Source organism: Parasteatoda tepidariorum, chromosome 2, assembly GCF_982258835.1.
Source record: "Parasteatoda tepidariorum strain Cologne lab strain chromosome 2, Ptep-v5.0, whole genome shotgun sequence".
NCBI classification, from domain to species: Eukaryota; Metazoa; Arthropoda; class Arachnida; order Araneae; family Theridiidae; genus Parasteatoda; species Parasteatoda tepidariorum.
The window spans coordinates 132,226,258-132,249,506 of NC_141756.1; the positions used below are offsets into that span (position 1 = coordinate 132,226,258).

Consider the following 23,249-nt stretch of genomic DNA (forward strand, 5'->3'; position numbering starts at 1 on the left):
TCTCCTTGTAACGCAAATGCGGGTTAGAACCATCAAAAAAGTCCTACGAGAAAGCAAATTTCTCCCAATACTTGGTCCATTAGTTTTATCGTCTTCAGGATTGGGTTCAAAATGACAAGGAGTTGACCATGAGTCGTCGTAAACCCAAAAAATTAGATCAGCTGTTCAACGACGGTTATAAAATAATATAAGTTGGGAATAATCGTTTTTACTAGTGAAAAATTTCATAAATGTCATTAGGACAAACTTAATAGAGAGATTTAGCATAATGTTTATTCATCGTTTAATCGTTATCCTCTACTGCATGATGACTTAGTAAACTTCATACAGCCTTATGGGACCTCTATGCAAAATGTCTCTATTTCAAACCATATATATCGCCCAAAATAAAATCAATACGATGAAAAAAATTTATTTTAATTGGTGTTAGAACTGTTAATTAATTGATATCTGTTTGAACTGTTAAGTGAGTAATTGTTAATAAATCAATGTAAAGTTAAATGATAAGAAATAGATATCCTTGCAATCAAAAATCTGTCAGGGACAACAGCAAACTTTCAGGAATAACTTAATCTGCAAAATACTGATTCAGTATTTCTGGACACCCTTATTTAATTTAAATCACTTATTCAAGCTGAAACTCGTTTTTTTTTTTAAATTTCTTTTTGCTTTTTAATGTCTCCTTAAAAATTAAAAGTTGTTTTGTTAAGAAAAATACTAAATTTTTTTTACGGAAAAAGTTTTTTAAGGATTATTTTAGGGAATTTAGAAAAAATTTATTTTTCCTTCGAGTGCTTTCATTACGTTAAATTCGATTCGACTAGAATCAAATCGAAGAAGGCTTTAATACTATTTTCAGTTGAAATACCTATTCAATTTTTGACATGGTGAAATGAAAAAAAAAAAACATTTATTCTGATATGTACTGTATGTCGTTGCCCTGGAAAAGTACAAAAGTATACGATAGGTATATGATTTTACGAATCAGCATTTATCGAAAGGAATATTTTTCATTTGATCAGAGAGTTAAAGTAATGCCTTTTTTAATGGTCTGTCAGAAAACCATTTATTTCTTCTTTTTAGTAACCGAAACAAAAACAACTTTTTCGTTCTCTCTCTCTCTCGCAGCTGTCAAGATAAAAGACAGAACAAACCGGATCAATCCGGAAAAGAGCGTATTATTTTACCTCTCTCTTCCATTAATTGGCAGTGAGCTCCCGGACAAGAGAGATGGGGGGGAAGGAGTGAAAAACGTTAAGACACCATGGGACATGACGTACGAGATGTTTACGTTGGAACGTTGGTCTTTGGGTGATGAGGGGGGAGAGAAAAGGGATGTTCTTCCCATCGATATTCCGACCACCCCAGTCTTCTGCATCTTCTTCTGCCTGGAAGAAGAAAGCTTGAATGAAAAAGCCGAATTTTGTAGCCTCTTTTTCTTGATGTCAGGCAGATGGTTTTGCCATGTGGAAAAATATCCAAATGACTTCTCAGATGAAGAAAGACAAATATTATTGTGAAATGGAGTTTTTCTTCGGAGAACAAAGAGGGATTTTTTTAGAAAATAAAAATTTCCTGTTCTATTCATTGTTTTTGTCATTTCAAACTTCATCAAGCGAATACGTGAAAAAAGAAGTTTTCTCAAAAATCGTGCGACACATCTATGCATGTCTGCAAGCAATTCGTTGGGGATATTCCCGTATCGTGATCTTCCACGCTAACTTAAATCGCCAAGGCGCCAAATTGATTTTAAACGAGAAATTTGTTTTTTAAAAAATGTAGACATTTGCCCAGGGTTGGCTACGAGTGGGTACCCTTCGAGTGGGTCCCTTTCTGTGACCTTTTTTTCCCCTTAGTTTTTAGCGGGCCGCTGCCCGGAAGTAGCCAAGACTTGGCGATTATTCCACCACAGATAACGATACGGAAATCTCCACAATTTGGTGAGCCACAAGTACGTGATGTCTTCAAAATAGTGATGTAACTATGTTTCAATCAACATTTTCTAGGTTTATCTTTAATCTTTATTGGAAGAACATAACACGCTGCTCAGCTGATCAATGTGAAATAGATATTGGGCACAGAACTTCCTGATCATACAGATATAGAAATGCAGCACCTTATATGTAAATATATATTTTTATTATTTTTTTTCTCTCACTATATTCCCACACATGTCCGTTCGACGCTTAAGTAACTATCTTAGATCTCTATTTCCCACACTAGATGGCACCACTCAACTGACTAACTAGGTATACATTTGCACTAAAAACATCAACACATGGTTAAAGTGCGTCTTAAGTAAGAACTCCTCTAGTCATTTCGTGGCGGTGACTATGGTTACGAGACCTAACTATTTCAATGAGGGATGTGGGGTCACTGTTTAGGACTGGTTTTGACTCCGGTCGGCGAAAGAAAGGGAATCTTTTTCTTCGATCTACTGTGTTAGCCCTAGAGTGAAGAGAAGCGACCCACCCTGAAATGCGCTATTCTTGTTTCCATAGCAGCAGACGGTCTCAGACTTTGTGGCGGGTGGAGTTCTTATCGTAGACAAACTATACCTGAAACGCCCCCAGCCCTTCTTCAGCAACTTCATTCTCTCCATTTTCAGGAAAAAGATTATTTAAGCAGCAGCTTTGTCTTTTAAGGCTGAAAAACACATTACACTGTTATGCATTTCAGGGTCCCCTATTTTGCATCATACTGACCGCAATAGGGATAAATACAGTCATTGCGATCATTATTAAATTCTCCGAACATGGTGTTAAAAAGGAAGCAAATTATCTTCAGAATATTCAATGGGATTTTGCAAAAACCCACTGCTAGATATTTTATTTATTTTTAAATAAAGGCATTTCTATTTCTAGTAAAAGGGAACTTTGTATTAAACGAAAAGTATTAATTACTTAATCAGCTCATGCATTAAAAAAAATTAATTATTAATATTTGATTGATATTCGTTGGAAAATATTGAACGCCAGATTTTTCAAGCATCAAATTTTATTACTCACACTACATAAACTGAGGTAGTTTTATTTTTATTTTCATAACCGTCGTTGAACAGCCGACTCAATATTTGGATCTACGACTACTGATGATCAACTCCGTGGCCTTGTCATTTTGAACCCAACACAGAAGACAAGGGAACTCCTGGACCAAGTATTGGGAGAAATTTGCCTTCGTGAAGGAATTTTTTGGATGGAACTTACCCACATTTGCGTTACATGGAGAGGAAAGCCACGAAAACCTCCCACGGTTAGCCTGATGGAAAGGGGAACTGAATAAGTTGAAACTATCAAAGTAACTGTTTCACTTAAAGGGTAATTTGGTTTTTTACAGTCGTTGAGCAGCCAACCCAATTTTGGGTTTATTAGAGCTAATGCTCAATTTCGTAGAATTGTAATTTTGAACCAATCCAGAAGACAAGGAAACTTCTGAAACAATACCCTAAAGGTATGATTTGTTATTGGAACATGTGAGGACTTTGTAACTAGACATATTTAACTTGCATCAGTCACCATACGGGGATTCATCGGCCGGCGGGGATCGAACCCATGACCTGTTGGACATGGGGTCAGTGCCAGGCTATCCCGGCCCACTTTTTTCCCCGCTTTTGGTTTTATACCTAGTTCCGATTTTCTTTAGCGTTCTTTCACCACATTTTTTCTGGAGCTATTTTTTCCCAATAGTTTTTGGGTAGCTCTCGTATTTTTTCGCGATCTTTTTTTTTTAATCAGGTTAACCTTTATTTAATGTGGCATATTTTTTGATCAGCTGTATGATCAGGTACTATTTTCGAATCAATACTTTTTTTCATATTTCTTTTCTCTTAGACGTTACGATAAGGAAATATTCAGTGTATTTTATTGATAAGGCATCTCTGACGATTTTTTTGATTGATAAGAATCGTCCGGATTGATAAGAAATCTAAATTAGAGTGAGATTTCAGAACAGTTGTAGAGATGGTTTCTCGTGAAAAAGACTTCATTAGAAAACGCGTTTAGGGTAAGCAGATCGCGGGGGCGTATGTAGGGGTTTGTGGTTCCATTCAAGGAATGCCACACGATATCAGAGGGGGGCAGGGAGCCTGAAGAGAAAACGTGGGAAACGGTTTCCTGTGTCAGCAAGTGCTTTCAATCAACATGCCCACAGAATAACGTTTGCTTGTTGTTACAGGCAATGTTTTGTTTCCTTTTATTTCAGCTTCAGAATGCCTTCTTTTACTATCCTCGATATTTTTTTTCTTTTTAAACTCACACTGTAATCGTAGAAAACCAAGTAAAATTCGTTGGATACTAAAATAGTCACAGAATCTTTACAGAAACATTTCAGAGTTTTTTTTTTTTTTCTTTTTACATAGTGCAGTTAAATTTATTTCACTGAAAACAACTTTTTTTCTCTTTTTCACGGGCTATTTATGACGGTTGACGGATAAAAAAAAACACAGAAAGAAAAAAAAACCTCGTTAGTAATTATATGAATTTAAAAACCTATTCAATTCGTGCCATTGCGCCAGAACTTAATACAATTAAATATTTATTAGAATAAAATTAGTTTTTTTTTAAAATAAAGAAAATCATTTAATGTAAAGTTTGCGGGAATTAGCTTTCATACACTGTAACAATGATTAGAAGTGTTAAGCAGTCGTAAAATTGTTAGAAATTGCTATAAGTGCACTTAATATAATAATAATGATAATGTATAAATAACACTTCTACGGTATACTCTCGATATCTCAAAGTTGAAGGGATGCTAAAAAATTTCGAGAGGTACCAAGAGATAACAAATTACTTTTTGAGATAACAAGTTGGTATACTTTTTAGGCCGAATATGGCCTAAAAAGTAGAAAATTATATTCTAAGACATTGTTCTAAAAAGTAGAGTCATGAAACACGAGAATAACTACAAATAAATATGTATGTAATGACTATAAACAGAGTTGCCCACTTGCTCCGAACAGCCAATAAATATTTTCGAGTGATAGTTTATGAATGCGTGATTCTTGGTTTAATAAATTCAATTTATTAGGATTTATCCACCACTATTTAGTACATAATTCGAAGACTTATATAAATCACCACGTTGTTAAGTTAAGTCATGCTACACTGTTTAAAAAGCAAGCAAAATGAGTCAAATAATTGTAAATTTTAGTTTGTAGTTGTTTATCGTTTTTTAAATTGTTATGGCACGTCCGGAGCAGTTGGCATCTGTGTATAAGTCTAACTACAAGAATGATAATTTTATTTTTAAAAAGTGCGACAGAAATAATTAAGCATTAAATCGAAAAGAATTGGCTTACAATAAACTTTGTGATTTTTCCGAAAAAATTGCTTTTCTATTTCAAAAAAAAAAAAAATTGACATAAGGTTCTGAGAAGAAACTCTTCGATATAGGAATTCAAATTAACATGGGGTCGATATATAATGGGGAAAAATATTTTTGACATAAAAAGGTTTTCGAGATATCTAGAGTACTTTTTTTTAAAAAAAATTGTTCTAAGTCGAAATATTTTATCATTATTGTTAATAATTTTAGGTTATTAAAAGATTAAGGCCTTATTGTTAATGGATGCATTATTTATAATACTATTATATAACATATAATTGCATTAAAAAATTATGTAGCATTTAAAGTATCTTTCCTTCAACTTAAACTTTATATATTGATTCATTTTTTAAGAACAACTGACAAATAATTATTAAATTCTATTAAATTTTAAATTTATGGAATAATGGGGATTTTTGTTTCCATGCTTTTTCTGTCATTTTCCTTGATTCATATCGTCAGAACAGCTATCGTCAGTTGTACAGAGCGCAACGGACCACTCAGAATAACTTTTGATCTTATGAGCGGATTTTCACGATCTAGGACTCAATCTTATAAGATTTGAGGGGGTGGCCTCAAATAAGCTAATTAATTTGCGCAGGTGATATTTTAAGCTACGAAATTGAACAGTTATAAGGATAAGCTCTACGAGGTTCATTTCTGGACTGTCTTTCCTTCACTATTTGAAACTAATCTAAAAAGAATCCTGTCTGTTGCAAAAAATTTACCCGCTTACTTAATTTCGCACACAATAGTTGCTGAACAATAAATGAAAAGAAAAATAAAGTGACTAAACGTGATTTCGTAAACCGCAACCGTCATCGTAAGAGTTTTTTTTTTTTCAATATGTTTTCTACCATTACCTCTTAACCTCTTTCTTGCTTACGAAATTGATTTTGTAATAAATAGAGTGTGATTTTGTGTTCTAGTCTTCTAAAAAATTACGTTGTTTTTCTCTCCTTTTTACGAATTTACGTTTGTAAAATTTTTGATTTATTCCAGTCTTTTAAAAATTCTAAAAAATCTCTTTTTTTCTTAAGAAATTGATTTTCCTATTTCTAGAGATCTAACACTTTAAATTTATTCTCGACATCTGAAAGTTAGCATTTTTTTCTTATGAAATTGATTTTGAAATAAATTTTTAATTTATTCTAGATTTATAAGAAGTTAGCTCACTATTTTTGGTTCTTGGATAGCATAGAATATAGTGGAATGAGAGACGGGAGTAAATACTAGCAAGGTGACTTAGTACGAACTGAGAGTTCGTTCTATTGCGGATTGGCTGTTCGTGCGCATTTCTACTAGTTTTATTTATTTAAACTACCTTTTTAATGTTTTCTAACAATTATTGTCGAAAATTGCATTAATATGGATCCAGTTAGTGAGATCTGCAATTGAGTTTTTTCTTTTCTTTTTATTTATTGTTTCGATTAAATATGATTCATAGAGAAAATTTTTTTTTTCAAACTTTCGATACAGGTACAAAGATAACACGAAACTTTTTTCTAATCTTGCGTCCTCTCTGAGATGAAATACATAATTTATCACTATTTGAAAGGCATTTATTTATTTTTTTAGTCATAAAATAAATTTTGTAACTTTTACTCAATATAAGTTAGTAACTTTTTGATCCTATAATGTTTTTTCTTCATCCTTTTTTAGAGGGAGTTGTAAAAACAAACCCAGTTAAAATACTATGTAAGAGACATAAATAAATAATTTGAAGAAAATAAATAATAACTTTTTGGGCCTTTTATGTTTTTTAGAGGGAATTTAAAAAAAAGCAGTTACAATATGATTTGCTAGAGACATAAATAAATAAATAATAATAATTAATCTCTGATTCTAACAATCAGTCCACGTTTTTCAGGCTGCAGGAGTTTACTATTCTATTCTAATGTCATTAGAAGTTGATTTTTTTTTTTTTTTAGTTCGTAGTTATTTATTTAGTATTTATTTATTTATCGAATGCAAGTTTGTGTCACGTCGAAAAAAGACATTGGGTCGGTTGTACATCAGCATTTCATGGCCATCGCGTAAAAAAACATTTTTACCCCTCTTCCCCAAGTTCAGGAATAGCCATTAAAATCTTTCAATCTTATTTTCTCAACATTTATTGGGCCTCGTAAATCCGCCTGATGTTTCATCCTCCCCTCTCCTAAAATTGGAAGACGTTGTTAACAAAAGACAGGTTAAGAGAAAAAGATCTAAAGAAATTCACATTTGGGACTCTTTTTGGAAAATGCGTAAAACTAAACAAGAAAATAGTTTTTGAAGTCGAATGCGCATGAAAATTGTTTTGTACATGAATGTATATTTAACTTTACAGTAAGTGATGTAGCAGATTATTAATTTAGCAATTAATAGTGAAAAGGTAACATTTGACTGCTGATTTACACATAAATTTTAACACTCGGAAGTTCAATGATTTCTCGTTTATTCAAACTAATCAAATTTAATTTCAAACTTAAATTATTTTAATATATTTTCATTCAACGATAATTTCTGATTTTAAAATAACTGTTTAAAAGTCACTCCGGTGAGTGGGCTTTTAATGGAATAAGCCAGCATTAGCGTAGAAGAAAATCACTAAAACCTCCCACGTTTATTAGTCTGGCGGCAAGGTGGCTAACCCACGATCCCTCTACCACTGAGGATATTTTAAGTCAGCACTGTGGTCGGTGCAAGCCGGATGCGGAATTCGTATCGACTGGGATTCGAATCCCGTTCACCTCATTGGAAGGCGAACGCTCTATCGCGGATTTAATGTCCTTCGTTTGCTAAGATTTTGCGTTCATTCATGCGACGTTATAAGCCTTATTAAAAAAACAAAAACAAATTTTGGATTCAAAGGAGGATTCTTTAAGCACACAGAAATAAAATCTCAGATGGGCATCATTTTTGATGCGCAATTCTTTTCATTGTAAACTGGAAAGGGAGTAAGGAAAAAAAAAGCGTTCCAGGAACTGGAAATTTATTCCAGGCGATTTGAATTTAAGTCGGCTCATTTTCGGGAAACGCGGTTCTCGCTATACAAGAGAATAAAATAAATAAAACTTTTTTCTCTCCCCCCTCTTGCATGCTTAATGCCGTGTGTAGCGGGGTATGCATTTGCATAGGAGTTAGGGAAAATAGGGTCGGTTATGAATCGGAAATGTCACCAAGGCGCCTCTCCTACTTCGCCAAATGGCGAAAAGAGGTGTCGGGAATTTATTTTCGAGTAATTAGAACTAAAATGACCGCCTCAGAAATTGTACATGAAGTTAAAAGGAAAAAAGGAAAGGATATTTTTTTTTTAAATTGTTCGAAAATTTTAGTTCTAAAACAAAATGTATTTTTCAATGCAAACTTTACACCCTTTCTCAGGTACATTTTTTTGTTGTTGTATGGTAAAATTTTTTTTTCTTTTTTAATTCCAACTATGAGTTCACACTCTCCCTATATATATTTATATTTTTACGTTCATAAAATATTTTTTAATTTATCCACTCAAGTTCAAATACATTTTTTTAAAACTTGTAGTTTAGGACACTCGATATTAATAAAGTTTTTTTTTCAAATATTAATTAATTCATGAAATTTAATTACTTCATTTTAGTTACATGTGGGAATAAAAAAATTTTAATTATTTAATAAAAAAGTAAGTAAAATAAAAAATTTCTTTGTTGACCTGCGTAGGTTTTTGACTTGAATTTTTATTATTTTTTATTTTTTTCTTTCTTCAGAATGCCTGAAAATGGAATTAGAAATATTGCTTGGTAATCTATGAAGAAAAGAATAGGGGGTGAGAATAAAAAATATATTTTTTCTCTCTGCGTGTGTTCACCACAAGAGCAGATAGAACCTTGTACCATTACGTGCCTCTGACAACCTGTCTTCTCCCTTTAATGGATGCTGACGCTTAATCGGATTGGAGCGAGTGAGAGAGAGAGTTACTGAAACTCATTTGTAATGGAGACGCATCTTCTCGAATCTCCAGATTTAATCCCCCCCCCCAGACTGTCCAGCCGATAAATCAGACTTCCAGAGATTAAAATCCGGCCCCTCGGATAATGAAACGGAAGCATGCCGGACCGAAATGCTGATTGGATCTAGCGGTGTCCGGAAGTTGCACGTCCCCGATAATGCGAAATGGATTTCAGCAGGAAGCACGAATACAACAGGTAAATACAGCTGTGGGTCCTTTTATTTCTGACACCATGCAAATCTCATGGTTGAGTCCTTTAAAAGTACATGTTTAAAACATCTCCCACTTTGCATATTGATACGAGCATAAAACACAGACCCTGGGGCCATATTATTACACGCACTCTAAGATTCTACGCAAAATTATAATTATCGAGTGATACAGCAGTATCGTTTTTTAACTCGGATGAAACCGGTTTGCACTTGTTTGCACTTCTGTATCAGTGGGTTAGCATTGTCATGCTATACGTTGAAAGTGAATACAAATAGGAAGTACTATATAAAAAATCTCCCGAATAAAAAACCCATAACAAGTCTGTTCAAATATAAAAGTACGTATAGCCTATAAACTCGTGCAAATCCTGTCATTATTAAAACTCTACAGTGCGTCTGATAATTGGGTCTAATTATTATAATATAATACCTGATATAATAAATAGTCTATATTTATATAATATGTCGTCTAGTTGATCCAATCGCCAAATTTATATTATATATCGTCTCATTTGACCCATTGATACACGAATGTAAACAAGTGCAAACCGGTTTCAGCTTCGCAAAGACAATAAAGCTGTATAGTATCACTTGATAATTACGATTTATTATACACATATACATCTATACACATACACATACTGAAATGGATGGCTGACTTCCACCGGTGAATGTTCATAGTCGCTTTGGTCCGAAATATATTACTAGTTAAGTGCCACTGTCCGGTATACGTTTGGCCGGTACTCCGGACACTGATGTTTCTCCTAATCTATCCTCAACAGATATTAAAACATCGTATAAATATAGTAATAAAGACGAATAAATTAATATCAAATCGGATAAAACAAATATTTCGGACATTCACCAATGTGGCTATTGACATTCACCATTGAAAGTCGACATTCTCTTGATGTCGGTCATCTACGGCATTGTTTCCCAAAAATGTGGTATGCGTAACCCCAGGGGTACGGGAACTGTTTAACGGGGGTGCACGTTCTTATGCGAAATGTCGTGCAACAAACAAAAATTTCAAATATTTTTATTTAAAAACAAAGCTAGCCATGAAAATGTACGATTACGTATTTTTCTACTGGCTTGTTTTTTACAGAGTTAACAGTTAATAATGAGTGGTATCAACAGCCAGTTGTGATTTTTAACTTTAGTAAAAAATACATTCATTTTACGAGTGGTACACAGCGTTACGAAAAATTTAGAGAGGGTACACAAGAGTCATAAGTTTGGGAAGCACTGGTATACGGTAACAAGTTTAACATCTGCTTTTGTTGAGTTTGTAACTACGCCATTGTAAGAAGGTCGCCATCTAATAATGATACACGTACAACACATACATAAGAAGGCGAACTTGAGGGCTATACACTAAAAAGCTTTCGATCATAGATGCTTTTTTTTTTATTATTTTCTCCTAGTTTAGTTGAGATAATTTTCATACAGTCAGCAATCAAATAATAATTCGCGTCGAATGTTATACAAAATGTTATATAATTCACTAGCGGAAAATGAGAGATATTCCAATAAAAACAGACTTTTTTTCATAACAAAAACACTTCAGATCGCCCATTTTTCTCCATGCTAGAAATCATTTTGGAGAATAAATTATTCTCTCTCTCTTTTTACGCCGATTGCACCATCGTTGGTCAAAAAAAAATAATAAAAAAGTGGGGACTTGTCATAATAAATAAATAATAGGATGAAGTATTTATCAGTCTTTTAGTTCGGTTCCTTGCATTAGAGTAAAAACGGAACGACTCCAAAAGTCATTTTCCCGTTTTCCTTTTCCTTTTTTTTGTCCTTCGACGGCTTCACAATATAAATGACCCCCGGACTCGTTTTCATTCCAGGAAAAAAGGAAGTTTTTTTTTCTTCCCCGGGAAGAAAGTGTTTTTTTTCTTCTTTATTTCTAACTCGGATTTGACTTCTTGTCCTCGTTGACTTTACTTGTTTTTCTAACCTCTTCTCAATCTTCCTTCATTCAATCTTTCCTCCTGCAACCATTTATACGTAGGAATATATATTTATGTGTCAGCACAGGAGCTGTGGAGTCGGAATCGGAAGTCGAAGAAAATTTCGCGGGAGTGGCAAAAAGTGGTTCGACTTCGACTGCTGTGGGTTAAAAATTTGGTCACGATAATAACTTAGGCAAACATTTCGGAATGAGTGTCAAAGAATTGGAGTCGTGAGTCCCAGTAGAGGAAAATTTTGCAGGATTCAGAATCGGAAAAATTTCCTCGACTTCGAGTCTGGTTTAAGTTTGGGTCAGAATAAGTATTTAGGCAAATCACGATAATTATTTAGACAAATATTTCGGAATGGGTGTCAAAGAATTGGAATCGGAGTCGAGGAAAATGTTGCAGGATCCGGAGTCGGAAAAATGTACTCGACTTCGCCTCTGGTTTGTTAAAAGTTTGGGTCAAAATAAGAAAAGAAGTTTTTGATCTTATGAAATTTCTATAGAAAAATATTTATCGTAATGTGCGACGCAAAAATATTACACAAAAATTACTTGAGTTATAACTTATAACAAAATTTTCCCGTTTAAACATATTTGAGCCTATTTTAGATTGTTGAAAAAGATCATTAATTTAAAAAATATATTTACTTAACTAAGTATGAAAAATTAATAAAAAAGTATAGGCAAATGAATTCTATGAATCATTTTTGAAATAGTCTCTTATTTGTACAAAACTACGGTACAAAAAACAAATGTAAAATTTCCACCATTTTATTTATTAGCAAATAAGGCATTGATAAGGAGGAAAAAATTTTAAGTTATGAAAAAATGCTACAACTTTTATTAAGACTGAAAAGTGTTCTTTGAAAGGCGTTATTTTTAAGACAAAAATAAATCCTCGACGAAGGAAAAAAAAAAAAAAAACAGTAAAGCTGCAATTTCCAATTGGACTACGAAATACTTGCTTCGTTTCGAATCTAGTATTGATTTACCTGATACTATAATATACTAAATAAAGAAATCAGTAAAATTTAAAATAATTATAACATTTTTTGCAAAATAGATATTATAGTTTCATATAGTTTTTACCAAAATATTTTTAATTGAACGTTTTAAGAAAATTAGTTTTTATAATTTACTTCAAAACCAAAAAAAAAAAAAAAAAATATTGCGTTTCCAGTGCCGTGTTCAAGTTTTTAACGCTCTTAGGCGAATAAGAACCTATTAGCTGCATTTTAAAAAATTTTGCTATAAAACAAATTGAAAGCGTTAGAAATTAATATTATGATTGGAAATAATTACAAACTTATAAATGGGTAACATAGAAAAATAGGTACAATTATTATTACAAAAAAAGGAAACTATTAAATATTTACTATAATTTTAACGATATGAAAACTTTAAGAAATGTAAACGATCGCAAATTGTTTCAATTCTAATGATCTTGTGAATTGGTTTTTAACAGACTTAAATGTAAAACTAATGATGAAACTAAGAACTGTAAAGAAGTTAAATTTCCAAAACCTAAATCAAAGTGAACACTTTTTTTTCTCCACATCTTAAACCATAACCTCGATGCGTCTTAGAATGCCTCTTACAAATTCAGCCAAATTGCCGAATGCCTTTTTTATTAGGGAAAAATTGAAATAATGAAAAAAGTAATAGCATTACATAAACATTAAGAAATTGTTTGTAAAAGGGCGTTCTATACCCAATACTTAATAAATTATTCTTTTTGTTGCCTTATAGAGGTGGTCAGATTTCAAAATAAGCAGATCCTCTTTTGTTCTTTATAACTAATTTAACATAATAATAATTAATAATGTAGATTGATGATCAAGTTGATATTTTATTCGAATTTAATCGGCTTAGAGTTAACGTCCAGTGTTTCTGGCTCCTCGCATTTTCCGTCCTGTTTTCGAGCATTTGATATGTATTTCTATGAATGAGAACAAAGAACAATTTTTTTTTTAAAAAAAGAGCTAGTAAACTTTCTCTTTTGGTACTTGTGTTTCCTGTAAAGTTTAGAAATCAGCTGCTCATTCTGCAGATTTATCAAGCCAATGGGTAAATTAAATAGAGTTGATCCTTAACCCCTTAACGATCGGTTAACTTTCAAGAAAACAGTCATAAAAGTGCGTATTTTGCAAAATACACGTATTTGACTAGTGCTGACATCTAGTTTAAAATAAACTAACTATCTACAATTACCTTAAAAATATCCTGGTACTGCCATCTGGTGTGTAAAATAAGAAATACAATTTTTTCCAGGCAAAAGAAATGAATTAGTTTTATGCTTATTGGCGCGTTACTACTGAACACTCCAGCCCGGTAACTTCACGGAAGGGAGAAATAGAGGGCGAAACCTCACCCCGTCATTTTCACGGGAGCGATAAGTGCCAAGAGAATGCTTCAATTCCCAAATTACACAGATAATCTGAAGAAGCCTACCTTATAGGCATTCGTTAAAGGAAAAATAAGATCTTTGTTTAGAAACTTGAAATTACAAAGGTGTGTAGAAAGGCACGATGAAAAAGAAATTCTACTAGGTCTAGTTAAGTGCCACTGTCCGGTATGCCCTACATTAGTGTTTTTTTAAGGTGAGGTGTCCGGTATGCATTTAACCGGTACTCCGAACACTGATGTTTCTCCTTGTCTGCAGATATTAAAATATCGAATAATATCAGGGAATAAACTCGTACCAAATCGGATATAACAAATAATTCTAACATTCACCAAAGCAACTATGTGATTGCTGACATTCACCGGTGAAAGTTGATATTCTCTTGATTCGCGGTAATATCGACATTTAAGAATCATAATGACATATTTTTAGACTGTGCGGCATATATTAGACGAAGTTTTCTTCTCTCCTTTAAAGTGGTAAAAACCAAAAATACGAAAACTTACATCAAACGAATTGAGCCTTCCTGTATTAAAAACGAAATTTCTCGAAGGGAAATATAATTTTTTGCTGTGTAAGTCTGCAATATTATACGACATTTTTGTTTGGATCCAATATTTTTTCTTCTCCAATGCCCACCTGGAGAATGACCTTTCGGCATGGCAGGCATCTGAACTGCAGATTTGTTGGCCATTTTTTCAGGGGCACCCTATCAGGTGGGCCAGCGTTGCACCCACAGTAAGAACAGATAGTACAGAGAATGAAAGAACATCCATGCCTCGCTCGGGATTCGAACTAAAAACCCTTCTGATGCAAGGCCAGTTCCCTGCACAGGCCGGTCGGTTTATTTCTGATATCAATGCAGAAAGACTGACATCGCTTCTTTTTTAAATTTTAACTCGTTATTTTGATAAATTAATGTGTGGCTGACCACCGGTTGTATTATTTCTTTTGAAACAAAAACAAAAAAGTTGATTTTATTTTTAGAAATCTGTCGCATTTTTTAAAAGAATGCGCTTGTTGTTGAGCACGTATCTAACAAGCTCCAAGCTCATTACAAGTCTTGAGTCTCCTGTTGCAAAAACTTGCTCAAACAATCCTCTAGTAGACATTTAATTAAGTACAGTCATTCAGTCTGCAGAACTTTAGATATGTATTTTGAATCGTTGTTTAAAATGAAGGTCTACTTTATTTTTGAGTATTTTTCTTTTATCTTTTGCTATTGCTGAATCTTTATCTATTGCCATTATTATCTATTGCTGCTATTGTTAGTCTATTGGTAGTATAATCTTCGCTTTATCTATTGCTAAATCTGTATCTATTGTTGTTATTGCTAATCTATTGCTATTATTATCTATTGTTGCTATTGCTAATCTATTGGTATTATAATCTTTGCTTTATTGCTATTATTGTTAAATCTTTATCTAACCTTTATCCGTTATTATTATTGCTAATCTATTGCTATTATTATCTATTGCTGCTATTGCTAATCTATTGGTATCATAAACTTTGCTTTATCTATTGCTATTATTGGTAAATCTTTATCTATTGCAAAGTCTTTATCTAAATCTTTATCTATTGCTAAATCTTTATCTAAATCTTTATCTAATCTCTATTATTATGATTGCTAATCTATTGCTATTATTATCTATTGCTACTATTACTAATCTATTGGTATTATAATCTTTGCTATATTTATTACTATTATTGGTAAATCTTTTTATTGCTATTTTAATAAGGGCGTTTTGCTTATAAAGAGAAGTTCGCTATAACTGCAATTTAGTTTACTATCACGAACTGTCGTTATAAGAAAAATCGCTTCAACCTTTTTTAAAAAGAGAGTTTCTATCTATTTGATTCGTTTTTTTCTTTTCTTCTTCAGAAGCAGTGTCCATCGCTGCTACTGACTCGATTTTCGAGCTTGTAAGATATCCCGACTGCACTAAACCTTTATCCTTTCCTTCAAGAAGCGACGGAATTTATCACTATTCGATCCTTACCCCTACTTTTTCCACCCTCTCATACTTTTTCACAATCGAATGAAAACGGGATAAGGAGGAAAGATATAAAACGACAAGAAGGCAAGAAAATATAAATATAGTAATAAAATTCCGGGGGAAAAAGAGGGGATTTTCCTGCAAAGATAATTCTTCTCCTCCTTTGGTGTAGCAGAAAAATTCTTGTGGCGTAGGGGGGGCCTCGAAATTGCCTATGACAGCAAAAGAGTGGGAGACAAAGCACATAAATCTGTTTCTGCCTTAACTCCCCCCCCCCCCATGGATTTAACGAAGTAATCAGGGTAAATGTCAAGCGATAGATGATAAGTATTTTTCCAAGCCTATTATTTTAGAGAAAGAAAATTTTTCTTCATGCCCCATAACTTTACAAAGATTTGGGAATTTTAATGAAAAAAGAACCTTTAAGGGGGATTTTACTGAAATGACTGATTCTTTCAAACATCTTCATACAAGTCAGCTGTGCATTATAAAAGTAGTGAGCTCGTTATGCAAGTGAGCTGTTCGTTATACTGGTAGATCGCGTGTTATAAAAGTAAGCGTTGCCTTTGTATTTTTCCCGCTGAATATAATGAAATCAATATCGAAACTATCATACTGATAGTTTAGAAGTTATAAGAGTTTTTAGTACAAGATTGTACTAAAACTATTTACGCATCTGACCTAAGCAAGTGGCGCATTGTTTCTGTACGATTTCTTATGAGGGATTGAATGAGACTACACACGCCAATGTACCAAATAGTTCAAAAAAGTGAAGGAGTTTTATGTTTTAACACTAGAATCCCTAAGGAAGTCATTTTAACTGCTTTTAATTTCAATTAGAAAAACAATGATGTACATAATGACACAATTTCTTGGAATTTTGTGCAACATATAACTTTTTTTATTGTTATTATTTACTAATAACTTGTTATATAACTGTAAATATGAAAAATATTAAAAATTAATAATAAAAATATTAAAATTTAAACAAATTTCTTTATGCATTATTTATTCTTTTACAATCCAGTCATTTTGACTGCTTTTGGGCAATATAGGTATGTATACTAAGTTTCCGTGTTAAAGTACTACTAGTGTAAAGTATTCTTCCATGTTAAAGTACTACTAGTGTAAAGTAAAGTATTCTAGTGTTAAAGTACTACTTCCTACTCATACTTATGCTTTACATTGCTGTCAATAAACTATCTTAACTGATAAAATATGTTTTCCGATAAATCCTGAACTAAAAGAGATCAATCACGAGACTATTACAGGACTAATAAATCTGTAAATAAAACGGTTTTTGACTAACCATGGTTTACCGTGGATCTTTCTGAAATTTTCAAGTTCCGAATTGTTACCGACACGATCCCCAATAATGTAGTTTATAATTCCGATATCAAATTTTATGTTTCATTATTTAGTAATTTATGTAATTTTGTGTAACTATGAATTAAACAAACTTCCTTTCAAATGAATACATTTTCTTTACATATTTCTTCTATCAAAAATTTTACCAAACTCAAGCTTTAAATATCATTGTATTTTAATTTTGAATCAAAGTTTTTTAGAGTTGATTAACAGAATAACTGTTCATTGAATTTCCTTTGCTTTTTAAAAGTAATTTTCTCTAAACTCATTTATATGCTATGCTTTGGGGATTGAATAAGTCATTCCACTATCTTAACATGCAACTTACCTCTGATTAATTATTAGACAAAGTCTACAAAATAAAAAACATTTATTTCTCTCCTCTTATGTGCAAATATCAATGTAGCTTAAGAGAAATGCACTTAAATTTAAGTAAGGTTAAGTGCTAAAATTTTACTTGAATTAATATTAAAACAGCGATTAATTAAAAACTAAAAACTATTGTTGACATTTATTATAACTTATTTCTAGAAATAAAATCTTAGTAACCCTTCCAAGATGTTTACGGAGATGTACCTTATGTAATAAATCTATACATCTATACATAATAATAAACGCGGCTGTGTGTGTGTGTGTGTGTGTCTGTAATCACAATATATCTCCCCAGAAGCCTCGCCCAGGCACAAAACTCGGCACATAATTGTGTTTTGACATAATGAAGAAGTACTTTTTTTCTTTTTCAAAAATTTGGATTAGTTTTTTAGTTATCAGTCATTTTGCAAGAAAATCTATGCTTTTTCGTCTTTAAAGAGCCATATTCAAAAAACTATTAAAAAATGCATATACTTATCTCCACTCTTATAAATGTATGCTAATGCTAACCTTACAATTGAAATATTAATTTTCGACAACTTAAACCAATAATGTATGAATGAATTAATAATTTAATTGTAAGGTTCGCATTAGTTTACATTTATCAAAGTGGAGAAAAGTTTAACTTTTGTATTAAAAATGTGGCAACATATTCGATACGTAAATAGAACGCTTCGCTTTGATATATTTGTTGTTGTTCATAATTGTGATAAGTTTTTCTTGTTTCCACGCTCTATTTTTTTTTTCCTAAGCGAAGACGATAATTTTTGTCGCCATATAGAAATAGAAATTGATACCATAAGAAATTATATGGAAATAGAAGTTGATACCATAAAAAATTAATTCGTTTTCGTGTTCTTTTCATGCATTTAGCATTTTAGTTTTTTTTTCTTAAGCGTTGTAGCTATATAAAATAGGAATTTAATTGTTTTTGAATTAACGATCACTCTTACCTTGGATCTCTTTGGTTTTTCTATTCTTTATTTTAACAGTTTTTATCAAAAATAATTAGTTATTTTCAGAAAGTTTCAGCAGATAAGCACTTAGATTTTAATATTGAAGACAAAATTGCAGGACAGGAACACTTTAATTGTCCACTAATCTTCAGATTTCCTGCTATGTTTTAAAAATCTTTATTTGCGAAAACTTTTAGCGTGGCGGACAGCTGGCCGCCCTAAGCGGCTAGTATCAAATAAAAGTACATCTGTACGTGCATAATTTTCGAACTGAATATTGAAGAAAGCAGTTCTACCTTAACCAGTTTGATAATTCAACAAAGTTTCTATAATTTTAGAAATCCATGAATTGTAAAAAAAAAAAAAAAGTTTGAGCATAAAAATTTAAAAATGTAAATTTAGCAAATTGTTTCAATTGTAATCCTAAAAAAATTATAAGGGGTTCAGTCAGCTTGACACAAGTGAAACAAGATACCTATTAATGAATTAAAATTGGATATATAAAATTTTCTTACTGTAAGGAACTGTTCTCAATCCATCATTCTTAATGCGTGGCTCTCAGTTAATCCATCAGTTTTAATGCGTGGCTCAAAGTCAATAATCCAGTCTCCATATGACTCCAATTACTGTAGATGCAATTGCCAATCAACTTATTGTGACACAGCAATATTTAGAATTTAAAATTTCATATAAATTTAAAAACATTTCTTTACGGTAAAGTCAACATAACTAATTATTCACAGACTTAAATTTTTACTAAAATCTTGAATTTATATTGAACAATCTCATATACGACAAGTTTCTATATAAGTTAATTTGCACTGAATTTGAGGAATTTATATAAGATAAACTAAGCCTTGTTACACAATTGCAGTTTAACCATTTGTCGATTCAACTAATTTGTTGATCTGTTGAAATTTTTACTGATTTCAAACTTTTTTTCATTGTTTAGGCACAATCGCAATGTGTTCTAGACGGTGAATACGCATTTATTTTTATGAATGTAGGTTCCCCGTCAAATATAATTTTTTTCAAATATTTTGTATATAAGCAGTACTTATGTCTTTGAATTAAAAATAAAGTTCGTTTCAAATGTTTGGGCCATTAATTTATGAACATTTAAAATTAACGCTTACCAAACTTCACTAAATATTGTTCGGCATGCTTAAAACATTTCTGTGAGAAAAACAGAATATGAATTTAATTAAATTCATTCTGATCAAATTGTTGAAAATATTACGATTTCTAAGTAACTGCTTTTGTTAATCAAAACATAATTAATCTTAGTTTTAGCTAAACTGCCGCTTATTGAACAAAAATTACAAACAATTTCAGATAAATTAATGCCACTTAATATTTAAAAATTAAAATACTACAATTTCTTTAAAAATTCAAAAATAGCAATTTTTTAATAAAAGAAAATTCTTAAAAGCTGCATATTTTGTTCTTCACTACAAATTCTATAAAGCTACAAAGATAAACTCACCAAATATAGCTGAATCCTGCAAATATATCCTTGACTTAAATTATAAAAATCTAGAAGGTTATTCGTAAGAGAGTATCGATATAATAATACTCTGTTAGCCAAACTTTGTTAGTGTGCTGGTGTATTAATTACTTGTGTTGGTCATTATTAACAAAAGATAATTTAGAAGCAATGCAGTGATTCAGAATTCGAATCGTAACGTACAAAAATTGTATAACAAACGTTGCTTAAGAATCTGGACATTTGCATTGAAGTTGCTATCAGATTATTGTTTTTTTGCCAAATGTTCCGAAGCATGAAGATAGCAAGTTCAGTTTTCTTTTCTTTCTAAACCACTTATTTAAATTGTTCAACCTGTATTCCTTTATTGTTATATAGAAATTACATACATTTGCAGGCTTGTTTGTTTAATTTAGGCTTACAAACCTTTGTTAAGTAGAAGAACAGATAGAACAGTTTCGAGAAGGACGTACATCCAGGGCTACGGAGGGATTCGAACCCGCCACCTCGACGCTCTGCACAGCATTTTATGGTTGATACCGCTCGGCCAGGGAGGCCCCAACCTGTATTCCAATTTATAAAAGTAGAAAGAGGATGTACGCTCGTTACTTTAATCCTACCATTAAAACTAATTTTACAAGAAACAATATACTTCTTAAAGTCATTCCTAATAATTTAGATTTATATATTTAATGAAAAGTCGTACCACATTGAAGTTTCACTGTAGAATAAAAGCCAGAAAATTCTGCGTCGGGAAAGGTCTGGAAGCTGAAGCAACAAATTGCAATAAAGAGGATCACACGTTTATCATCCAAATTCACCGTTGTTGTTGTTCATTTACGTCGAACTAGAGCTGCACAATGGGCTATTGGCGACGGTCTGGGAAACATCCCTGAGGATGATCCGAAGACATGACATCACAATCTTGATCTTCTGCCGAGGGGATGGCACCCCCGCTTCGGTAGCCCGACGACCTGTCGAGCACTTTACGATAGAACAGTTTAACGAGGACCTATACCGCACAACCTCGGTCCCTACTCAGACTGATCCAAGTGGTCACCCACCCGCACACTGACCGCTTGCAGTGATGCTTGACTTCGGTGATCTGCTGGGAACCGTGTCTTAACGATGTTGTAATGCAGATCATTCGGTTCCTTGCCTATTAGTAAATGCTGAAGCTCTATTAAAACTTCGGGGGATCGATCCTCTATCGTGGTGCAGCAGGAATTAAGAAACCGCCATAACACGGAAGAAAATTTTCTTCGCAAATTCTCTTTCTCCTTCATTACTTGTTTAGAATTTAAAGTGTAGAAAAAGTGAGTTCAGACAAAACCATGAAATTTCAAATACTGAAAAGAAAATTTCAAAATATACAAAAGAAAATAAATGATGAGAAGAAAACTTTAGGATTACGCAACGGTGAAGTTCTCTTCTAACAATATGTTTGCATTTTAATAGTTTGAAGTATTTTTTTTTCTTCAGCAATTGAAACTTTATGACTTACTCTAGATTTGCGTGAACTTACTTTTAAATCAGTAATGAAGGAGAATTTGTGTCTCTTGCGAAATATGGCTTTCTCTTAGACGCTTCGACCACTTGAGCTACAGTGAACTTAGTACTAATACAGTGTAGAGTACAAATGCGTCTGTATTGTCTATGGTTCATGAAAAAAGAAAAGAAAAAATAGAAAAAAAAGTATAATGATCATGTCCAATAGATTATTATTATTGCTATATTGAGAAGATAGTAATTACCTAGTGCTTAAATAACTTGCCGAAACATTTATGAAACTAATTAAATTTTCTCGCTCAAAATGTTTTTAAAAAAGTCCTAAAAATTAATAATTAACTCTTCTCTCGATTAGCGACTCTTCATTCTTCTAACATTTTTTGAAGCTTTCATGCTGTCAAATGACAATCTATTGTCAAAAACGGCTAAATCATCAAAAATAAGAAATTCTACCGAAAATCTAAATTAGCGAAGGTAAAGAAAGGTCTTTTAACAATCAAAAACGCTATTTAGTGTATTAAATTTAGACTTTATTTCGGAATTTATGTAAATTTAGAAACTTTCTCTCCTATTTCATATGTACATCTCCCCTTCCAAGTTGCAAGAGTTATGAGAAGTACTACGTTTTTTGAACCGTTGGTTGAACATCCGTCCCGATTATTTGAGTTTACGACTACCAACGTTCAATTCCGTAACCTTGTCATTTTGAACCCAATCCAGAAGACAAAGGAACACCTGGATCAAGTATCGGGTGAAATTTGCCTTCATAAAGTACTTTTTGAGGAAATTAACTCGCGTTTGCGTTACGCCGAGAAAGAAAAATCACAAAAACCTCCCACAATTAGCCCAACGGCTAGAGGACTCTAACCCATGATCTGTCTACCACTGAGGATAATTTATGTCAGCACTGTGGTTGGTGCGAGCCGTGTGCGGAAGATATATTACGTTTGATGCGGACTAATTTATACCCTTTACATTATTATGCATGAATTTTTAACACGTGTAAGGTATATTTTCTGTAAAAATCTTTTATGCTGACTTAAATGAGACCAATACGATGACGATTGAACTAATTATTTGAAATTTATCATCATTTTATGCATAAATAGTACAGTTTTGTACATGCACTTATGTATACATCTACATTGCAAAATAGACAAAGGAGGTATTGTTTCCTATATATATATTTCTGATTTAATCCTATGAGAATAAACATGAGTCAACAGGACTAATATTTAAGAAGCTGAAATGTGATTTTTTTTAAGTATAAAATGTTCTATTTTTGAATTGTACTCATTATGAAGAAAATCCTCATAACTTCTGAACTATTAGTCTTGCAATCTAGTCTGGCGTATTCAGTTCAGCGTAAAGTATTCATTGAAATGTATACTTTGCTTGTTCAGATAGTGCCTAGATGGTAATGCAAAGTGTATGTATAAGAACGAGTTAAAAGTTATACTTTTTAAACATAAAAAGTCTCGCAACTTTTAAACTATTCTAATGACCTGTGTATAATTTCATTCGATATACCTTGAAAAAATAGATGGAAACAACGTCTCACATGTAATAAGTACAAACTTGTATTTTTTGTATATGAAATGCTTATAACTTCTTAACTATTGGTACGACCCCCTGGGAATTCAACTCGTTTAATTCAGGGTACAAAAATGCACTGGGAACAATACAT

General features: G+C 32.3%; 1 protein-coding gene across 1 annotated transcript in view; it reads right to left on the reverse strand.

Annotated features, from left to right (window-relative positions):
* The window catches only part of LOC107443911 (plexin-B), a 251,761-nt gene extending 232,658 nt beyond the window's left edge, over window positions 1-19,103 (reverse strand). Inside the window, exon 1 of the mRNA XM_087158423.1 lies at window positions 19,083-19,103. The gene's annotated coding sequence lies outside the window, so the exon portion shown is untranslated. The remainder of the gene's footprint in view (window positions 1-19,082) is intronic.
* Window positions 19,104-23,249: the final 4,146 nt, after the last annotated feature.